Genomic DNA, 19,996 nt, shown 5'->3' on the forward strand with positions numbered 1-19,996 from the left:
TACTGAGAAGAAAAATTGACACACAATCACTGGCAATGACCACAAAATAAGTAAAAATTATGTGGTTTAATTGTTATAGAGGAAGAACATTGTAGTTACTTATTAATAAAGTAACTTACCAACAGTTACTTGTGTATTAATTCTCTGACATGGAAGCAGCCACTGGTTAAGTTTTAAAATTATTTGTCAGTTTTGTCACACAACTTTGCATTACCATTGCTGTTGAGAGACAGTAACATGGTGGGAGGACCATATTGTTTCAATATGATAGACAGGACATCTGGCTAGTGGAAAGTGTTTAAGGATATCAAAGGTATAATTAGGACTACTTTTAATTCTTAGGATTGCTGGAATCAATTTTGGGTTATCTAATGTTGGTTGTGTCTGCTACTCTGAAGAAATTGACAGTGTCTGTGTTGTGTCTTGCAGAGAGACAGATGATTGTCTTGAATTTGATAAAAGAATAGGTAACATACTGATGTAGTTTTATTTTATGAAAATCGTGACATTTCTGAATATTTAATTTTGCATATAGATACCTTGAAAAGGAAATTTAAATGTGTTTTTCTTGGTCAACACTTTGAAGAGTTATAAGCATTTTATGATAATTACCATTTCAAGTAATAAAATAATGTATCTTCAGAATGAATCAGTGATTCCCTAATGATTAACATGCAGGAGTGTGGTTGATCTTCCATCATAGAAAAAGAACAAACTGTGCAGCACACTTTGTATCTGTGGGTGTGATACAAGAGTGGCAGTCAAACCCCACTTTTTTACATGAAAAGAGTTACCTGTGGGTGATATTAATTGGTTATATTCTGTCTAGTTTACAACTTCCATATTATGTATGGCTAATGTAGTTAGCCTACATGCAACTTTGCACAACATATCAACAAACTGAGAAAAATGTATTTATGTCAGTCGTGGAATTACTAGTTAAAAGTAAAGTTATTTATTGTGCCAGTGTCTGTTAAAATTGAAAAGCTTCCTTTGAATGTGATCAGTTATCTCCATTTTATGCTATTGATGCTATACGGAAAATTGAAGAAATTGTGTTTTCTAATTTTTTAAACTATAGGAGTTCATTAAAATAATATATGGTGTATTTATTAATAACTGTGTTTTAACATCTGCATTATTTATTTTAGATATAAAGACCTCTGTGAACACATCTTCTGAAAATCACTTTGCTGGCAATCATGATTTAACACAAGAAGATTCCGTTATAGAAGTAGTCAGCAGATCTCAAAAATCAAAGAGTGATGATGAGAAAACCAGAAAAATATATATTTAAAAACAGTTGGTATGGGTTGAGAAAATTTTATGTAGAGGAGCGAACAACGTTTTGACCTTTTTCAGTCATCATCAGGTTCACAAAGAAAGAAAGAGGTAACTGACCAATAGCTGACCACATGTTAGAAGTGTGTTGTGTAACTGCATATAGGAATGTAGAGGGCATACTTAGAGATTTGATTAATATAGGTATAAAGGTGTTCCTTTGTATTGGCTTATTTTAGGCTTGAGTTGTTGTGTAAATAAGGCTTCTATAATTTTGCATTTGTTTATGTTTGTTTCTTTATTTAGTATTTGGGTGTTTTTTTATGGTTATGTTGTGTTTATTTGATTTACAATGTTTTAATCCGGTTTCCATTTTTCCACTTGTTTTTCCAATATAGAAGTCGTGGCAGTTATCACATTGTATTTTATAAATAATGTTGGTGTGGTGTTTGTCATTGTAGTTTTTACACATTATAGACCTCAGTTTTGTGCCTGTTTTTTTTAATAAGTTTGGTATTAAATGGAATGTTATATTTTGTTACTAGTTTTTTCCAAATGTTGGTTATTTTGCTGCTGATGTTGAATATATGGTAGGCAGCAGTATATGGTTTTGTGATTTTTTTTAATTTGTGGGATATATTTACTTTTGTTGGTTGATTTTGCTTTTTGTGTGTGTGCATATAATGTTTTCTATGGTTTATGGAGGAAACTTATTGATGTTGAAGTATTGTTTTATTTTGTCTAATTTGTCATTGATTTTGTCATTAATCTGGTGTGCATAGTTTTATGGCTCTGTTTATTTGGTTTGTTAGTATGAGTTTTTGTTATGTTTCATGTGCTGAGTCCCAAGGAATGTACATTCTAGAATGGGTAATTTTTCAGTAGATTTCTGTTTTAAATTGTGTATTAGTTCTTGTACTTTTGAGGTTAAAAAATGATATTTGATTGCATTTTTCCTGTTCACATGTGAAGTTGATGTTGGGATGTATAGAGTTAATGTGATTGAAAAAATTAAGTGTGTTCTATAGATGTGAATCCACAATTGTCATCTACATATCTGTACCAGTATAGTGGTGGATGTAATGTTGTGTTAACTGCTTATGTTTCAACTTGTGTTATAAAAATATTGGCTAGAACTGGTGATACTGAATTGCCCATGCTTAGTTCATTTGTTTGTATATTGTTTTCGTTGTTGAAAATGAAGTTTGTCTTCATAGTGGTGAATTCTATGAGGGTTGCTAACTGGTTACTGGGAATGTCTATAGTTGGGTTAGGGTCTCGGATATAGAGTTCTAAGGCTATCTTCAGCAGTTGGGACTTCTGTAAAGATGGATGTAACATCGAAATTGGTCATTAAGCCTTTATGATTGAGTTGATTAAGATTAGACTCGAAATTAAGAGCCTTTGAATGAGCTGGCTGATGTTACATATTTGGAGAATGTACACATTATATATTTACCAAGATTGTAATTAAATGATTAATTATGTGGACATTATTGGTCGTAGTGGACAATCTGGTTTATGAAGTTTGGGGATGCCGTATATTTGTGGTGTCCGTAAGTTGGTCTTGCATAGGAAGTAATAGTGTTTTTTAAATTGTTGGCTTTTTTCATTTTTAGTAGTATTATTTTGTATAGTTGAGTTTCGTGTGTCTGTTGAATTTGTGTGTATTTGTTTAAATTTCTTTGTGTCTGACACGATGTTCATTTTTTGGATGTATTCATTTGTGTTCATTATGACTATAGTGTTTCCGTTATCTGCTTTAAGAATTTTGATGTTTTTGTCGTGTTTTAGGTTTTTAATGAATAAATGTCTCTTTTTGTAAGATTGTTTTTTAGTTTTCTGTTTTGTGAAATTACGTTGATGGTTTTGTGAGAAAATTCTTTGAAAAAATCTTTTAAGATGTTTTTAGGTGCTTCTGGAAAATATAAATTTTTAATTTTTTTCTGGGAAGTGTGGCTGTTGGATGTCAATATATTTGTCGAAGTTGTCTTCTTTCTGTTGGTTGTTTTCTTGTTTTTGTTTTCTGTGGAAAGTATCACAAGTCTCTAGGCTAGGTCTTCTAAACGTTTTAATTTCTAAGGTTGGAATGTACCTAGGTGTTATTGCAAAGTTGAGTCCTTTGCTGAGTATATGTATCTAGTCTGAGTTTAATTGTCATTTGGATCTGTTAATTATGAGGTTAGTCAACGGTTTGTCATGTTGGTGTCTTTTTTGTTGTTTGCATCTTAGTTTTTCTAGTTTTTGTCTCTGTCATTCCTAGTGTTGATTTTGTTGTGTTTTTGTTATGATTTGTTATGACTTACCATTATACGTCCATAGATCTCTGATTTAACGTATTGACTGCCAAGTATTTCAGCTGGTATGGCAGCTCTTATGCTGGGTTTCTTTCAGCCAAATTGAGTAATTTTTAAAACAAAGAAAATGAGCAACAAATATTATTTTGGTTTAAGTTTCCTAGTTTCTTTATGATCGTATGAGCGTGTACTGTTAAGAGTAATGTAATGTATGTTAGTTCAGACATAATGGTTACATAGATAAGTACAAATACATGAAGAAAACACAAAGATTTACACTTCTCGTACAATCACCGTGATGAAATAATAATCCGTGATGAAGAGAAGACCCATAGGTTGAGAACATTTTATTGTAGAGAATCAAACAACATTTCGACCTTCTTTGGTCAACAATATTTTCCTGGGTATTGTCAGTAAAGTGTAGCATCGATAGCAGCAAAAGAAACTGGTTTTTTGGCATGCACTGACCAAAAATGGGTGTGGCAAGCAAAGGGTCAGTGCTGAAGTACATGGAAATAGTTGGTTTTTTTCTATACCCATTAGCATTATCAGACCCATAAATTTCCTTCTCTCTAGGTGGCTTCCATTATTTTACTCTAGAATGTTCCTTCAAATCAGCGAGGGCCTTCGTAGTTTCTGCATATTTATTGATCTGTTACAATATTGTTGACAATTGTGGGAGGGAAGACTTTTGAAAACAATATAAGGGCTTTGATTCTTGGCTCAAATTGTTGTACTTGAAAATATGATTTCTTGAGAAGGGGCTTATAACTGGTGCAGCAAATGATTCAGCATTCCAATCATTGTCATTAGGGCACTTTTTTTGGATTGGTTCTTACCAATACTTGCAATTTTACGTTTACTCCCTGGTGTTATCGCCCATTTACCAGTGCTGGTTGATGGCCAGTTGTCATCATCTTCACTAACATCTGAACCTTGTATTTCTGTAATTTTCAAAGAATCTTCAAAATCCAAATCTTCTGAATCGCTACTGCATTCTTTGAACTTCGAACCAAGTTCAAAATACAACTCTAATTGTTCTCATTTTGTAACTTTTTTCGTGACATCATTTTGGATCGAAAGTGAAACAATTTGTGAGTAGGTCAAATGCATGTAAGGTGCTGACATCTAGTGTTGAAGTTAGGTATTATTGTGAACGAATTAATTCGTCCGTGGCACTGTGTTACCGATTGACTTGAACGAGTTATCTTGTCTATGGCACTGAACAGGTTAATGCATCATGCCATTGATGGTCTAGGTTCATTTTTTGTTTCTGTAAGTGATGTAGTTCTTTGTATTTCGTGTTCAACATGGCTTCAAGAAGTTTTTCTGTAAATTTTGGACAAGTTAGGGGCTAGTTGTTCCTTTCTACATTGTTAAATGAAATAATCATTTCTTCTATTGATAATTCTTTGGTTTAAGTTTCCTAGTTTCTTTATGATCGTATGAGCGTGTACTGTTAAGAGTGATGTAATGTATGTTAGTTCAGAAATAATGGTTACATAGATAAGTACAAATACATAAAGAAAACAAAGATTTACACTTCTCGTACAATCGCTGTGATGAAATAATAATCTGTGATGATGAGAAGATCCATGGGTTGAGAACATTTTATGTAGAGAAGCAAACAACGTTTCGACCTTCTTCGGTCATCGTCAGATTCACAAAGAAAGAAAGAGGTAACTGACCGTCAGCTGACCACATGTTTGAACGGGGTTGTGTAATTGAGTGTAGGAATGTAGAGGGCGTGCTTAGATACAACAAAATACCAACAGTTATTTTGGTTTAAAATTCTCCATCCCCAGAGGAGATAGAGATAAGCGGGGGTGCTCAGAAAGATGAACTTTCTCTTCATTTCACTCTTGATTTGAGAGTTTGATCGACAATCCCGGGAAAAAAAAACGATGTAAAACAAGATCATCCTGATAGTAGGTTAGTGAGATCATAAGCAGGCTAGAAATACGTAAAACTGACAACCCAGCACCAAGCAACCTCTTTGCACGAGTATCAGAAAATTGACGGCCGATATAGTGCAGTAGGGTGGCTGGGATCTTTGATGTGAGAACCTCGAGAAAATCCACTTTCACTGGCTGGTGCCAATAATCCAGCTAGTGCCTGTTTAGTTCACTTGAGGAAGAAGGAAGGTCTGAGTCATAGCTCCAGTAGAGGTTATGGGGCTATGCCACTGAAATGTCTTGTATGTTTGATCAGCAAACTAAGGTTAAAGGGAGGTGGTGAGTTTTTAATGGAATTAATGTCTCTTTTTGTAAGATTGTTTTTTAGCATTCTGTTTTGTGAAATTACGTTGATGGTTTTGTGAGAAAATTCTTTGAAAAAAATCGTTTAAGGCAGGGGTGTGCAACATTTTTCGTCGGTGGGCCATATAACCAACTTCATCAATCAAGCGGGGCCACTTAAAAAACAAGCTTATTCGTGTACATGCACAATAAATTAAAAAAAATTCTCAAAATGCAAGCAATAATATTTTATATTTTGCATGAGTGATCATTTTAGTGCGACACTTGAAATTTAGAGTCCTTGCAGAGCTTGTCAATATCAGCTTTGACAGAAGTGGTTGCCACTCTTAACTGACTGGTCAAATGTTCATCAGTCAGCTGACTTCTACATTTGGTTTTGATGAGCTTCATTTTGGAGAAAAATTGCTCACAGCAGTAGGTGCTACCAAAAAGGGAGGCAATTCTTTGTGCATGACGGGACAAATTGGGAAACTTTTCACGTACACAGAGTTTGTAAAGTCTAGCAAACTGTTTTCAGAGAATTTCCTTTAGTGTCCATGTCAGCCTGCAGTTCAATGAGTTCCATTTGGCAATCATCAGGACTGTCTTCCACTGCCAAATCAAAAGGTTGAGCGAACAATTTCAATCTAATTTCAGTTTGTCTGAAATCTGGAAATCTGTTTGCAAACTCATCACGCAGCTTTTGTACACTGGTTCCATATTTGGTGCAATCCAGATTAGGAAATTCCAGTTTCCTGGTTGCAAGACATGTAAAATGGGTCAATATGGCTCTTCTCAACTGAACCTGGAAAAGTTCCAATTTCTTCTCAAAAGCACAAATATGCTCAAACAACTTATTCACAAGTTGACTTTTCCCTTGTAGTTTTAAGTTTAAATCAGACAGATGCTGTGTAATGTCTGTGAGGAATGCTAAGTCATTCAGCCAGTTCTCATTGCTCAAGAAGTCCACATTCTGACGTTTGCTCTCCATGAAGAACTTAATCTCCTCTCGCAGATTCCAGAATCTCTTCAAAGTAGCAGCTCTACTAAGCCAACGTACAGCAGAGAAGTACAAAACATCTGAATACTCACTGTCCAGCTCATCTAAAAAAGTTTTAAATTGTCGATGATTTAATCCTCGTGTTCGAATATAATTTACGCATTGGACGACATTTTTCATGACTTCTGCAAAATCCAGAACTTTGGTGCACAAGCTCTCTTGGTGAATAATGCAATGGCTTACAACTACGTCTTGTGCTCCAATTGCAGTTAGAAATTTCTTGGTGAATCCATTTGTCCTACCTGTCATGGAAGGAGCACCATCTGTTGTAACACCACATAATTTATAAGGATTCAGTTCAAACTTTTCTACAACCTTAAGCACTTGTTCACAAATATCCTGTCCTGTGGTTGTGGAGGAAAGGCTTGCCATATCTAAAACTCTTCGAAAACATCAAAGCCTGCAGTAACAGCTCTGATGAAAATGACAAGTTGGGATGTGTCATTGATATCAGTGCTTTCATCCAAAGCCAGACTGAAAGCTTCACACGAATTCAATCTCTCTTTCAAAGTTTCTTTGATGTCCTCTGAAAGATCTTTTGTCCTGCGTGAGACAGTAAAGCGGGAAAGGCTAGTTTGCTCCACCAAATATTTTTTCTCTGGACATGCATATTCTGTGAATATTGTTAAACAATTTTAATAAATTCTCCATCACTGAAAGGCTTTCCCTTTTCTGCCATACATTCACAAAGCTTAAAACTCAGTTTTGTCACCAGTTCTGAATTTTTCTTGAAAGTGGTAAAAACACCTTGTTGCTTTTCAATGGATGTTTTTAAATGTTCAATTTTGTCCTTTCGTGCCTGACCAACAATTTCATCAAACTGGGAGGAGTGCTTAGTTGCGTAATGTCGCTTAATATTGTACTCTTTCATGACTGCAATTGTAGTTTGACAGACGAGGCAGACAACACCTTGATTATGTGGGACAACAAGATATTTTGTGCACCATTCACTGTTGAATAACCTTCCCTCATCATCAATTTTCGTTTCTTAACTGCTGACATTTTACTAGCCCTGAAATCAAAACAAAAATTATTCTCACGAAAATAGCAAAGTAGAAAAAACATAGAATTTATTTACACATGGAACCTCTTATGGACAGAAACACATGTTTCTAAATTGGCATCCCGATCATAGCCTTCCGGTACTTAAATTAATTGAGAATAGCAAAATACAGTGTGACCTCGCCTATTCGCGGTTCGCCATTCGCGGCCCCGCATATTCGCGGGTTATGCGCGAACTGCGTTTTTGTAGGTCACAGAGACTGAAAGGGCTTTTCGAGGAGATTTCTGTTGTATTTACTCAATCAAGCCGTTTTTACAAATTGTCTTCACCAAACAAGATTGACTGCTATTGGCTGACTGCCTCAGCTTCCCCAACAACGCAAACGGCAAAGCACAGCCCGGTAACGCACGGTACAATTTAGTGAAATACATAACAGTATGCAATATTGCTACATTATTACTGCATCAATGAGTATAAGTATCATTAGTGTTTGGGAAGCATTTCATATAATATATAATCGCATACATATACGTTTTAAAACTGCGTCCAATATTCGCGGTTTTCGCTATTCGCGGAGGGTAAAGAACGTAACCCCGCGAATAACGAGGTCACACTGTACATAGAATCAGATGCATCTGAAAGCAAAAATTTTAATAAATTCAGTAAAGTCACAACAATATGCTAAATAATAATCAATTTACCTTCAATCTCTTGTAGTAACTGTAAAAGGTAATAAAATTTTCACCAATAATGAATGACGGACAGCAGAGGTTAGGGAAAATTGTCGCCAGCGGGCGAAGGCGAGGTTCAGGACATGACGTTGAGGCGTAGACAATAGTGCTAGTGCACGTCACCTATTCATGCCCTAAGGAGGCCGACCAATCGAATTCGGCCTGCTCCTCTCTAGCAGAGATAATTTTAGAAGTTTGTCGAGTCGAAGCCTGGGAATCCCGTAGGATCGATGCTTTTAAAAATATTCCATTTGCGTTGGATTACAGATCAGGCCACATGGTTAGATTACAACAACTAGGGCCACACTAAATGGCTTGGCGGGCCGGGTTGTGGCCCGCGGGCCGCCTGTTGCACACCCCTGCTTTATCATATCAAGCAGTTGTACCTTCTCATGCAGGGTCATAACCTTTTTTCTGGCGCTTAGGTTCCTTGCCAGATGCTGGAGGTGTAGGGCAATTGAATGGCATTGTAGGGTGTAAATAATATTGTAAAAATAAACAACCACGTTAGAAAACTCACGCGCGAATGAAAGAGAGAAACAGCTGATCAGCAGCACGCGTATGCAGCCAATCAGCAAGAAGGAGAAACTAAAGCTGTCAGCCATTGGCTAAATTCAAACCTATTTCCTAGCCTTCTCGGGACCAAGCGCTGTGTGTGTGCGTGTGTAGTGCGTTACCGGCTGTGCTTTGCCTTTTGCGTTGTGGGGGAAGCTGAGGCAGTCAGCCAATAGCAGCTCAGCCCATTGTTCGATAAAGACGTCAATCGATAAAACTGCTTGAGAGAGTAAATACAGACATACCCTCGAAACGCGCTTTTAGTCTCTATGACCTACAAAAACCCGGTTTACCGAGCATTCGTTTTTATGACGTTATGACGCTAGCCCGGTATACCGGCATACGATGCGATAGGGTTAAGAGCCTAACCCGCAAATATGCGGGGCCGTGAATGGGGAACCGCGAACAGGCGAGGGTATACTGTAGTTCTTTGTATTTCGTGTTCAACATGGCTTCAAGAAGTTTTTCTGTAAATTTTGGACAAGTTAGGGGCTAGTTATTCCTTTCTACATTGTTGAATGAAATAATGTCATTTCTTCTATTGATAATTATATAATTATTTGGTTTAAGTTTTCTAGTTTCTTTATGAGCGTGTACTGTTAAGAGTGATGTAATGTATGTTAGTTCAGAAATAATGGTTACATAGATAAGTACAAATACATAAAGATAACACAAAGATTTACACTTCTCGTACAATCGCTGTGATGAAATAATAATCCGTGATGATGAGAAGACCCATGGGTTGAGAACATTTTATGTAGAGAAGCAAACAACATTTCGACCTTCTTCGGTCATCGTCAGGTTCACAAAGAAAGAATGAGGTAACTGACCGTCAGCTGACCACATGTTTGAAGGGGGTTGTGTAATTGAGTGTAGGAATGTAGAGGGCGTGCTTAGATACAACAAAATACCAACAGTTATTTCGGTTTAAAATTCTCCATCCCCAGAGGAGATAGAGATAAGCGGGGTGCTCAGAAAGATGAACTTTCTCTTCATTTCACTCTTGATTTGAGAGTTTGATCGACAATCCCGGGAAAAAAAAAAACGATGTAAAACAAGATCATCCTGATAGTAGGTTAGTGAGATCATAAGCATGCTAGAAAGACGGAAATCTGAAAACCCAGCACCAAGCAACCTCTTTGCACGAGTATCAGAAAATCGACGGCCAATATATGACTTAGGGTCCAGTAGGGTGGCTGGGATCTTTGATGTGAGAACCTCGAGAAAATCCACTTTCACTGGCTGGTGCCAATAATTCAGCTAGTGCCTGTTTAGTTCACTTGAGGAAGAAGGAAGGTCTGAGTCATAGCTCCAGTAGAGGTTAAGGGGCTATGCCACTGAAATGTCTTGTATGTTTGATCAGCAAACTAAGGTTAAAGGGAGGTGGTGAGTTTTTAATGGAATTAATGTCTCTTTTTGTAAGATTGTTTTTTAGCATTCATTTTGTGAAATTACGTTGATGGTTTTGTGAGAAAATTCTTTGAAAAAAGTCGTTTAAGGTGTTGTTTCTAGGTGTTTCTGGAAAATATTAATTTTTCCTGGGAAGTTTGGCTGTTGGATGTCAATAAATTTGTCGAAGTTGTCTTCTTTCTGTTGGTTGTTTTCTTGTTTTTGTTTTCTGTAGAAAGTATCACAAGTTTCCAGGCTAGGTCTTCTAAACATGTTTTAATTTCTAAGGTTAGAATGTACCTATGTGCTATTGCAAAGTTGAGTCCTTTGCTGAGTAGATGTATCTCGTCTGTGTTTAATTGTCGGTCGGATCTGTAAATTATGAGGTCAGTCATCAGTTTGTCTTTTTGGTGTCTTTTCTGTTGTTTGCATCTTAGTTTTTCTAGTTTTTTGTTGTGGCAGATTGTTTTGTACCTGTCATTCCTAGTGTTGATTTGGTTTATGTTTCATTGTATAAGTCCGTAGAACTCTGATTTAACATGTTGACTGCCAAGTATTTCAGCTGCTACGGCAGCTCCTATGCTGCGTTTCTTTCAGCAAAATTGAGTAATTTTCGAAACAAAGAAAATGAGCAACAAATACTATTTTTTCTATAAGCCAAACTTGTAGTAGTACACAAAATGAAGAAATGTGTACCAGACATGAAACAATAATGCAATGAAATATTTTGAAGCAGGGGTCAACACAAAGAGCGACTTTGCAATCAGTACAATCATATCTGCTTTCCTCCTTGTGGATTTGTCAGAGCACACTTTACACTTTCTAGTGGGCTACTTTTTCTTTTCTGTTTGGGGAATAAGTGTGTGGAAGTGGTGTTCTGTGACGCGAAGATGGGTTTTCCAAGGAAGGCCAGCATCCACTGGATTTTGGACGCTGGGTGTGGTAATCTTCAATCAGGGTACGGATAAAACAGAGTCTAAACTCCAGGAGAGACGGGTTGTTTCCTAGTGATTTGTAAATTACCAAAGCATTGTTCACTGCCATATCCATCATGTGAAAAAATACTTTTTTGTGCCACTTGAAAGCCTTGTGCATACTTGGATAAGCATGCAACACACTTGTAATCAATGACACATTTTGGTTTTACAATAGCTGCACAAGTAGCACGGTTGATCTTTCCAGTGTTTTGCATGGTATTGTCATGTATTGTATGCAACATGAAAATGTCCCTCTTATCCTTCCAGCGAAAAACACCAATGCTGTATTTTTGTGCCACTTCCATTTCTCCCCTTTGGATATTTGTGAAACATTTCGGCCTCCCAGTTCGATTTTTCATTAACTTTCACAATTAAATAGGTGTCATGATCAAGCAATGACCTCACTGAAGTGGGACTTGTTAAAAAACGATCCAAATAGAGCTTATAATTTGTCCAAACAATGATTCCATGAATGTGCACACAACAGGTTCGCCCTGTCTGTCGTCTATAGTGGTGTACTGTGTAGTAGCACCAGTGTAGATGAAAAAGTCCCAAACATAGCCCGTTACACTTTCACATAGCTCAACTATTGACTCCAAACCTAGCCCTTTTAGATGGAATGTGCTGTCGAAATCTCAATCTACCCTTCCGTAGTATCACAGATTTGTCAATACAAACATGTTCGTTTGGTACATATGAGGTTCTAAATTTTTCCCGTAAATGGTCAATAATGGGCTGTATCATGTGCTGTCGTTGGTCAACAATATTTTCCTGGGTATTGTCAGCAAAGTGTAGGATCGATAGCAGCAAAAGAAACTGGTTTTTTGACGTGCACTGACCAAAAATATGTGTGGTAAGCAAAGGGTCAGTGCTGAAGTACATGGAATCAGTTGGTTTTCTTTCTATGCCCATTAGTATTATCAGACCCATAAATTTCCTTCTCTCTAGGTGGCTTTCATTATTTTACTCTAGAATGTTCCTTCAAATCAGCGAGGGCCTTCGTAGTTTCTACATATTTATTGATCTGTTACAATATTGTTGACAATTGTGGGAGGGAAGACTTTTGAAAACAATGTAAAGGCTTTGATTCTTGGCTCAAATTGTTGTACTTGAAAACATGATTTCTTGAGAAGGGGCTTATAACTGGTGCAGCAAATGATTCAGCATTCCAATCATTGTCATTAGGGCACTTTTTTTGGATTGGTTCTTACCAATACTTGCAATTTTACCTTTACTCCCTGGTGTTATCGCCCATTTACCAGTGCTGGTTGATGGCCAGTTGTCATCATCTTCACTAACATCTGAACCTTGTATTTCTGTAATTTTCAAAGAATCTTCAAAATGCAAATCTTCTGAATCGCTACTGCTATCTTCGAACTTCGAAACAAGTTCAAAATACAACTCTAATTGTTCTTCATTTTGTAAATTTTTTCGTGGCATTATTTTGGATCGAAAGTGAAACAATTTGTGAGTAGGTCAAATGCATGTAAGGTGCTGACATCTAGTGTTGAAGTTAGGTATTATTGAGAACGAATTAATTCGTCCGTGGCACTGTGTTACCGATTGACTTGGACGAGTTATCTTGTCTATGGCACTGAACAGGTTAATGCATCATGCCATTGATGGTCTAGGTTCTTTTTTTCTTTTTTTTTTTTTGTGATGTAGTTCTTTGTATTTCGTGTTCAACATGGCTTCAAGAAGTTTTTCTGTAAATTTTGGACAAGTTAGGGGCTAGTTGTTCCTTTCTACATTGTTAAATGAAATAGTCATTTCTTCTATTGATAATTCTTTGGTTTAAGTTTCCTAGTTTCTTTATGATCGTATGAGCGTGTACTGTTAAGAGTGATGTAATGTATGTTAGTTCAGAAATAATGGTTACATAGATAAGTACAAATACATAAAGAAAACAAAGATTTACACTTCTCGTACAATCGCTGTGATGAAATAATAATCTGTGATGATAAGACCTATGGGTTGAGAACATTTTATGTAGAGAAGCAAACAACGTTTCGACCTTCTTCGGTCATCGTCAGATTCACAAAGAAAGAAAGAGGTAACTGACCGTCAGCTGACCACATGTTTGAACGGGGTTGTGTAATTGAGTGTAGGAATGTAGAGGGCGTGCTTAGATACAACAAAATACCAACAGTTATTTCGGTTTAAAATTCTCCATCCCCAGAGGAGATAGAGATAAGCGGGGGTGCTCAGAAAGATGAACTTTCTCTTCATTTCACTCTTGATTTGAGAGTTTGATTTACAATCCCGGGGAAAAAAAAACGATGTAAAACAAGATCATCCTGATAGTAGGTTAGTGAGATCATAAGCAGGCTAGAAATACGTAAAACTGACAACCCAGCACCAAGCAACCAACCTCTTTGCACGAGTATCAGAAAATTGACGGCCGATATATGACTTAGGGTCCAGTAGGGTGGCTGGGATCTTTGATGTGAGAACCTCGAGAAAATCCACTTTCACTGGCTGGTGCCAATAATCCAGCTAGTGCCTGTTTAGTTCACTTGAGGAAGAAGGAAGGTCTGAGTCATAGCTCCAGTAGAGGTTATGGGGCTATGCCACTGAAATGTCTTGTATGTTTGATCAGCAAACTAAGGTTAAAGGGAGGTGGTGAGTTTTTAATGGAATTAATGTCTCTTTTTGTAAGATTGTTTTTTAGCATTCTGTTTTGTGAAATTACGTTGATGGTTTTGTGAGAAAATTCTTTGAAAAAAATCGTTTAAGGCAGGGGTGTGCAACATTTTTCGTCGGTGGGCCATATAACCAACTTCATCAATCAAGCGGGGCCACTTAAAAAACAAGCTTATTCGTGTACATGCACAATAAATTAAAAAAAATTCTCAAAATGCAAGCAATAATATTTTATATTTTTGCATGAGTGATCATTTTAGTGCAACACTTGAAATTTAGAGTCCTTGCAGAGCTTGTCAATATCAGCTTTGACAGAAGTGGTTGCCACTCTTAACTGACTGGTCAAATGTTCATCAGTCAGCTGACTTCTACATTTGGTTTTGATGAGCTTCATTTTGGAGAAAAAATTGCTCACAGCAGTAGGTGCTACCAAAAAGGGAGGCAATTCTTTGTGCATGACGGGACAAATTGGGAAACTTTTCACGTACACAGAGTTTGTAAAAGTCTAGCAAACTGTTTTCAGAGAATTTCCTTTTAGTGTCCATGTCAACCTGCAGTTCAATGAGTTCCATTTGGCAATCATCAGGACTGTCTTCCACTGCCAAATCAAAAGGTTGAGCGAACAATTTCAATCTAATTTCAGTTTGTCTGAAATCTGGAAATCTGTTTGCAAACTCATCACGCAGCTTTTGTACACTGGTTCCATATTTGGTGCAATCCAGATTAGAAATTCCAGTTTCCTGGTTGCAAGACATGTAAAATGGGTCAATATGGCTCTTCTCAACTGAACCTGGAAAAGTTCCAATTTCTTCTCAAAAGCACAAATATGCTCAAACAACTTATTCACAAGTTGACTTTTCCCTTGTAGTTTTAAGTTTAAATCAGACAGATGCTGTGTAATGTCTGTGAGGAATGCTAAGTCATTCAGCCAGTTCTCATTGCTCAAGAAGTCCACATTCTGACGTTTGCTCTCCATGAAGAACTTAATCTCCTCTCGCAGATTCCAGAATCTCTTCAAAGTAGCAGCTCTACTAAGCCAACGTACAGCAGAGAAGTACAAAACATCTGAATACTCACTGTCCAGCTCATCTAAAAAGTTTTAAATTGTCGATGATTTAATCCTCGTGTTCGAATATAATTTACGCATTGGACGACATTTTTCATGACTTCTGCAAAATCCAGAACTTTGGTGCACAAGCTCTCTTGGTGAATAATGCAATGGCTTACAACTACGTCTTGTGCTCCAATTGCAGTCAGAAATTTCTTGGTGAATCCATTTGTCCTACCTGTCATGGAAGGAGCACCATCTGTTGTAACACCACATAATTTATAAGGATTCAGTTCAAACTTTTCTACAACCTTAAGCACTTGTTCACAAATATCCTGTCCTGTGGTTGTGGAGGAAAGGCTTGCCATATCTAAAACTCTTCGAAAACATCAAAGCCTGCAGTAACAGCTCTGATGAAAATGACAAGTTGGGATGTGTCATTGATATCAGTGCTTTCATCCAAAGCCAGACTGAAAGCTTCACACGAATTCAATCTCTTTCAAAGTTTCTTTGATGTCCTCTGAAAGATCTTTTGTCCTGCGTGAGACAGTAAAGGGAAAGGCTAGTTTGCTCCACCAAATATTTTTCTCTGGACATGCATATTCTGTGAATATTGTTAAACAATTTTAATAAATTCTCCATCACTGAAAGGCTTTCCCTTTTCTGCCATACATTCACAAAGCTTAAAACTCAGTTTTGTCACCAGTTCTGAATTTTTCTTGAAAGTGGTAAAACACCTTGTTGCTTTTCAATGGATGTTTTAAATGTTCAATTTTGTCCTTTCGTGCCTGACCAACAATTTCATCAAACCGGGAGGAGTGCTTAGTTGCGTAATGTCGCTTAATATTGTACTCTTTCATGACTGCAATTGTAGTTTGACAGACGAGGCAGACAACACCTTGATTATGTGGGACAACAAGATATTTTGTGCACCATTCACTGTTGAATAACCTTCCCTCATCATCAATTTTTCGTTTCTTAACTGCTGACATTTTACTAGCCCTGAAATCAAAACAAAAATTATTCTCACGAAAATAGCAAAGTAGAAAAACATAGAATTTATTTACACATGGAACCTCTTATGGACAGAAACACATGTTTCTAAATTGGCATCCCGATCATAGCCTTCCGGTACTTAAATTAATTGAGAATAGCAAAATACAGTGTGACCTCGCCTATTCGCGGTTCGCCATTCGCGGCCCCGCATATTCGCGGGTTATGCGCGAACTGCGTTTTGTAGGTCACAGAGACTGAAAGGGCTTTTCGAGGAGATTTCTGTTGTATTTACTCAATCAAGCCGTTTTATAAATTGTCTTCACCAAACAAGATTGACTGCTATTGGCTGACTGCCTCAGCTCCCCAACAACGCAAACGGCAAAGCACAGCCCGGTAACGCACGGTACAATTTAGTGAAATACATAACAGTATGCAATATTGCTACATTATTACTGCATCAATGAGTATAAGTATCATTAGTGTTTGGGAAGCATTTCATATAATATATAATCGCATACATATACGTTTTAAAACTGCGTCCAATATTCGCGGTTTTTCGCTATTCGCGGGAGGGTAAAGAACGTAACCCCGCGAATAACGAGGTCACACTGTACATAGAATCAGATGCATCTGAAAGCAAAAATTTTAATAAATTCAGTAAAGTCACAACAATATGCTAAATAATAATCAATTTACCTTCAATCTCTTGTAGTAACTGTAAAAGGTAATAAAATTTTCACCAATAATGAATGACGGACAGCAGAGGTTGGGAAAATTGTCGCCAGCGGGCGAAGGCGAGGTTCAGGACATGACGTTGAGGCGTAGACAATAGTGCTAGTGCACGTCACCTATTCATGCCCTAAGGAGGCCGACCAATCGAATTCGGCCTGCTCCTCTCTAGCAGAGATAATTTTAGAAGTTTGTCGAGTCGAAGCCTGGGAATCCCGTAGGATCGATGCTTTAAAAAATATTCCATTTGCGTTGGATTACAGATCAGGCCACATGGTTAGATTACAACAACTAGGGCCACACTAAATGGCTTGGCGGGCCGGGTTGTGGCCCGCGGGCCGCCTGTTGCACACCCCTGCTTTATCATATCAAGCAGTTGTACCTTCTCATGCAGGGTCATAACCTTTTTTCTGGCGCTTAGGTTCCTTGCCAGATGCTGGAGGTGTAGGGCAATTGAATGGCATTGTAGGGTGTAAATAATATTGTAAAAATAAACAACCACGTTAAAAACTCACGCGCGAATGAAAGAGAGAAACAGCTGATCAGCAGCACGCGTATGCAGCCAATCAGCAAGAAGGAGAAACTAAAGCTGTCAGCCATTGGCTAAATTCAAACCTATTTCCTAGCCTTCTCGGGACCAAGCGTCTGCGCTTGGACAGGGTGAAGGAAGGACATACCTCTGAAAGGCTCTAGATTTCTACGTGTTATATTTTGCTTCATATTTTGTTAGTGTTTTTACTTTTCACTTCGAATTTTAGTTTTACGCCAGTAGACAGAAGACCTTATTTGAATTGGCCCAAGACAGGAAATACCCCTTCGCTAAACAACGAGGCGACATGCCGGTCGGGGAGTCGGAGACCAGGGAAAGCGATGTAGCGTCTGAGACTGAGGGAGCAAGCCCGTCTGTTTCAGGGACAAAATGTAAGTCTAGTGACTGTGGCCAAACAGATAATGATAATTTAAAATTAAAATCTTTAATGTTCATAGCCGAAAAAGAACTAAATACTAAGTTAACGCCGGTTAAAGAAAATACTGTAAGGACTCGAAAAAAAACGAAAACTAGTAAAAGATATTATGATTTCAGCATGTGAAGACAATGTACCTAAGACTACGGTTATAGACTTTAATATGCCAAAACTAGCAGTACTAGCAACCCAAACCCCACCCTGGATATTCAAAACAAACAAGTTCAGATTAAAGACGAAGTTCTTTCTGACGACGAAGGCTTCACGCTTGTGCAGACTCGAAGTCAGAAAAACAAATTAAACAAAGAACAACCACCACAGACACACATACACAAATCGCACCAAAATCACCTAAGCACGCAGTTATAATCCAAGGAGTTCCTGGTAGTTACAACCAACCACAATTGGCCAAAGAAATATACAGGTGCAAACCTAATACAAAGATTACTAATATTAAGCGTCTGCCCAGAGGCGGTGTTCTGGTTCAAGGACAGGAACCCGCTGACTTAAACAGTCTACTAAAAGCTTGGCCTGCAGACGCATTCAAAATAGGAAGTATTACAATACACCTACCAGGAACTAAACCAACACCGAAATCTTTTGTGATACGAGGTGTACATAATTCAATAGACATAGAAGACGTTAAGGAAGAGTTAAGTACACAAAACATAAAACACATTTCAGTTGAGCGTATAATTTCAAATATTACTAAAAGACCCACAAACCTAATCAAAGTAGTCACAGACAACAGCCAGGATATTACACAATTCATTAATAATGGTATCACTATGTGGTATCATAAGTACACAGTAGAACAAACAAAAACACCAGCAGTGGTTGTCACACAGTGCTACCAATGCCAAAGGTTTGGACATGTAGCAGCAGCATGCCAAGCAAATGCGCGTTGTGTGGGCTGTGGGGAGAATCACCACATTACACAGTGTACAAAACAGAACCCCAAACCCAAATGCTGCAATTGTGGGAAGAACACACGGCAAATTATAAAGGTTGCCAGAAATATAAATCCATAAAGACACACTTATACGAAATTAAAATCCCAACATGAACAAGCCGCCGCCACCACGAACAATTAAGGAACCCACACCTACCACTCCAGCACCACAAAGTACAACTACACAGACAAACACATACGCTGCAGTGGTTAAAAATTCATCATCCCGACATGAAAACCATTACCAAGTGAAGAGGAAATACCAAAACCACCTCAAAATACACAACCAACAACAATTGAAACAATATTGACAACTGCCATAACTTCCACCTTCTCGGAAATAATGGCAGAATATACAAATCCCACAAACACCAACAGTCTCACAGACATAATTGTTAAAATCATATTGAAAACATACACAAGTTCTTGCCGCAAATTTTAACCTCCATCATAAACTGTACTAGACATGGATAACTTCACAGTTCTACACATCAATATCCAGGGTGCTCTTGCTTCCAAGAAACATGAGATTGAAGATACAACAAGCTCCATAAAACCTGATGTAATCATAATTAGTGAAACTCTTCTATATAACTACCATAGATTTAAATTAAACGGCTACTCTACTATTAGACATGACAGGAAGGATAATAGAGATCCAAACAGAGGTCTTTATTATTGTATAAGACTGAACTTATAGTTCAGGAACTTACTATCCCTTCCAGTAATGAATCTATAGTTATTAATGTAAAAACGCAAAATCAGACAGACGTTACTGTGGCGGGCATCTACTGCTCGCCTAGTACCGTGTTAGATGTAAATCTATTGAATATATTGTATAATAGCAACTGTAATCTTATTATTATCGGCGACCTAAACAGTAAACATATAGCATTCAACTGTCGTTGCTCAAACGCAAATGGCAAATTACTTTATCAATTTCTGGACGAATCAAACATGACTTTATTAAACGATGCAACACCGACACATATCTCGTACGCACATGGCACCAGTGAAATACTGGACCTATGCCTGTGTTCGTCAAATATGAGTCGCAAATTCGTAATTTTCATGTTGGTCACGATATAGATAGTGACCACCTTCCAGTTTGGTGTATCTTCAATCTCACCCCC

At 37.5% G+C, this 19,996-nt stretch overlaps 1 long non-coding RNA gene across 2 annotated transcripts in view; it reads left to right on the forward strand.

The window, feature by feature from the left end:
• Positions 1-19,996, forward strand: part of LOC143223684 (uncharacterized) — an 85,917-nt gene that overhangs the window by 20,178 nt on the left and 45,743 nt on the right. Inside the window, exon 5 of one of the 2 annotated variants that reach the window (XR_013013043.1) lies at positions 1,152-1,485. This is a non-coding gene — a long non-coding RNA (uncharacterized LOC143223684). The remainder of the gene's footprint in view (positions 1-1,151; positions 1,486-19,996) is intronic. The other variant, XR_013013042.1, reaches the window with a different exon arrangement.

This window comes from Tachypleus tridentatus, chromosome 8, assembly GCF_004210375.1.
Source record: "Tachypleus tridentatus isolate NWPU-2018 chromosome 8, ASM421037v1, whole genome shotgun sequence".
Classification (NCBI taxonomy): domain Eukaryota; kingdom Metazoa; phylum Arthropoda; class Merostomata; order Xiphosura; family Limulidae; genus Tachypleus; species Tachypleus tridentatus.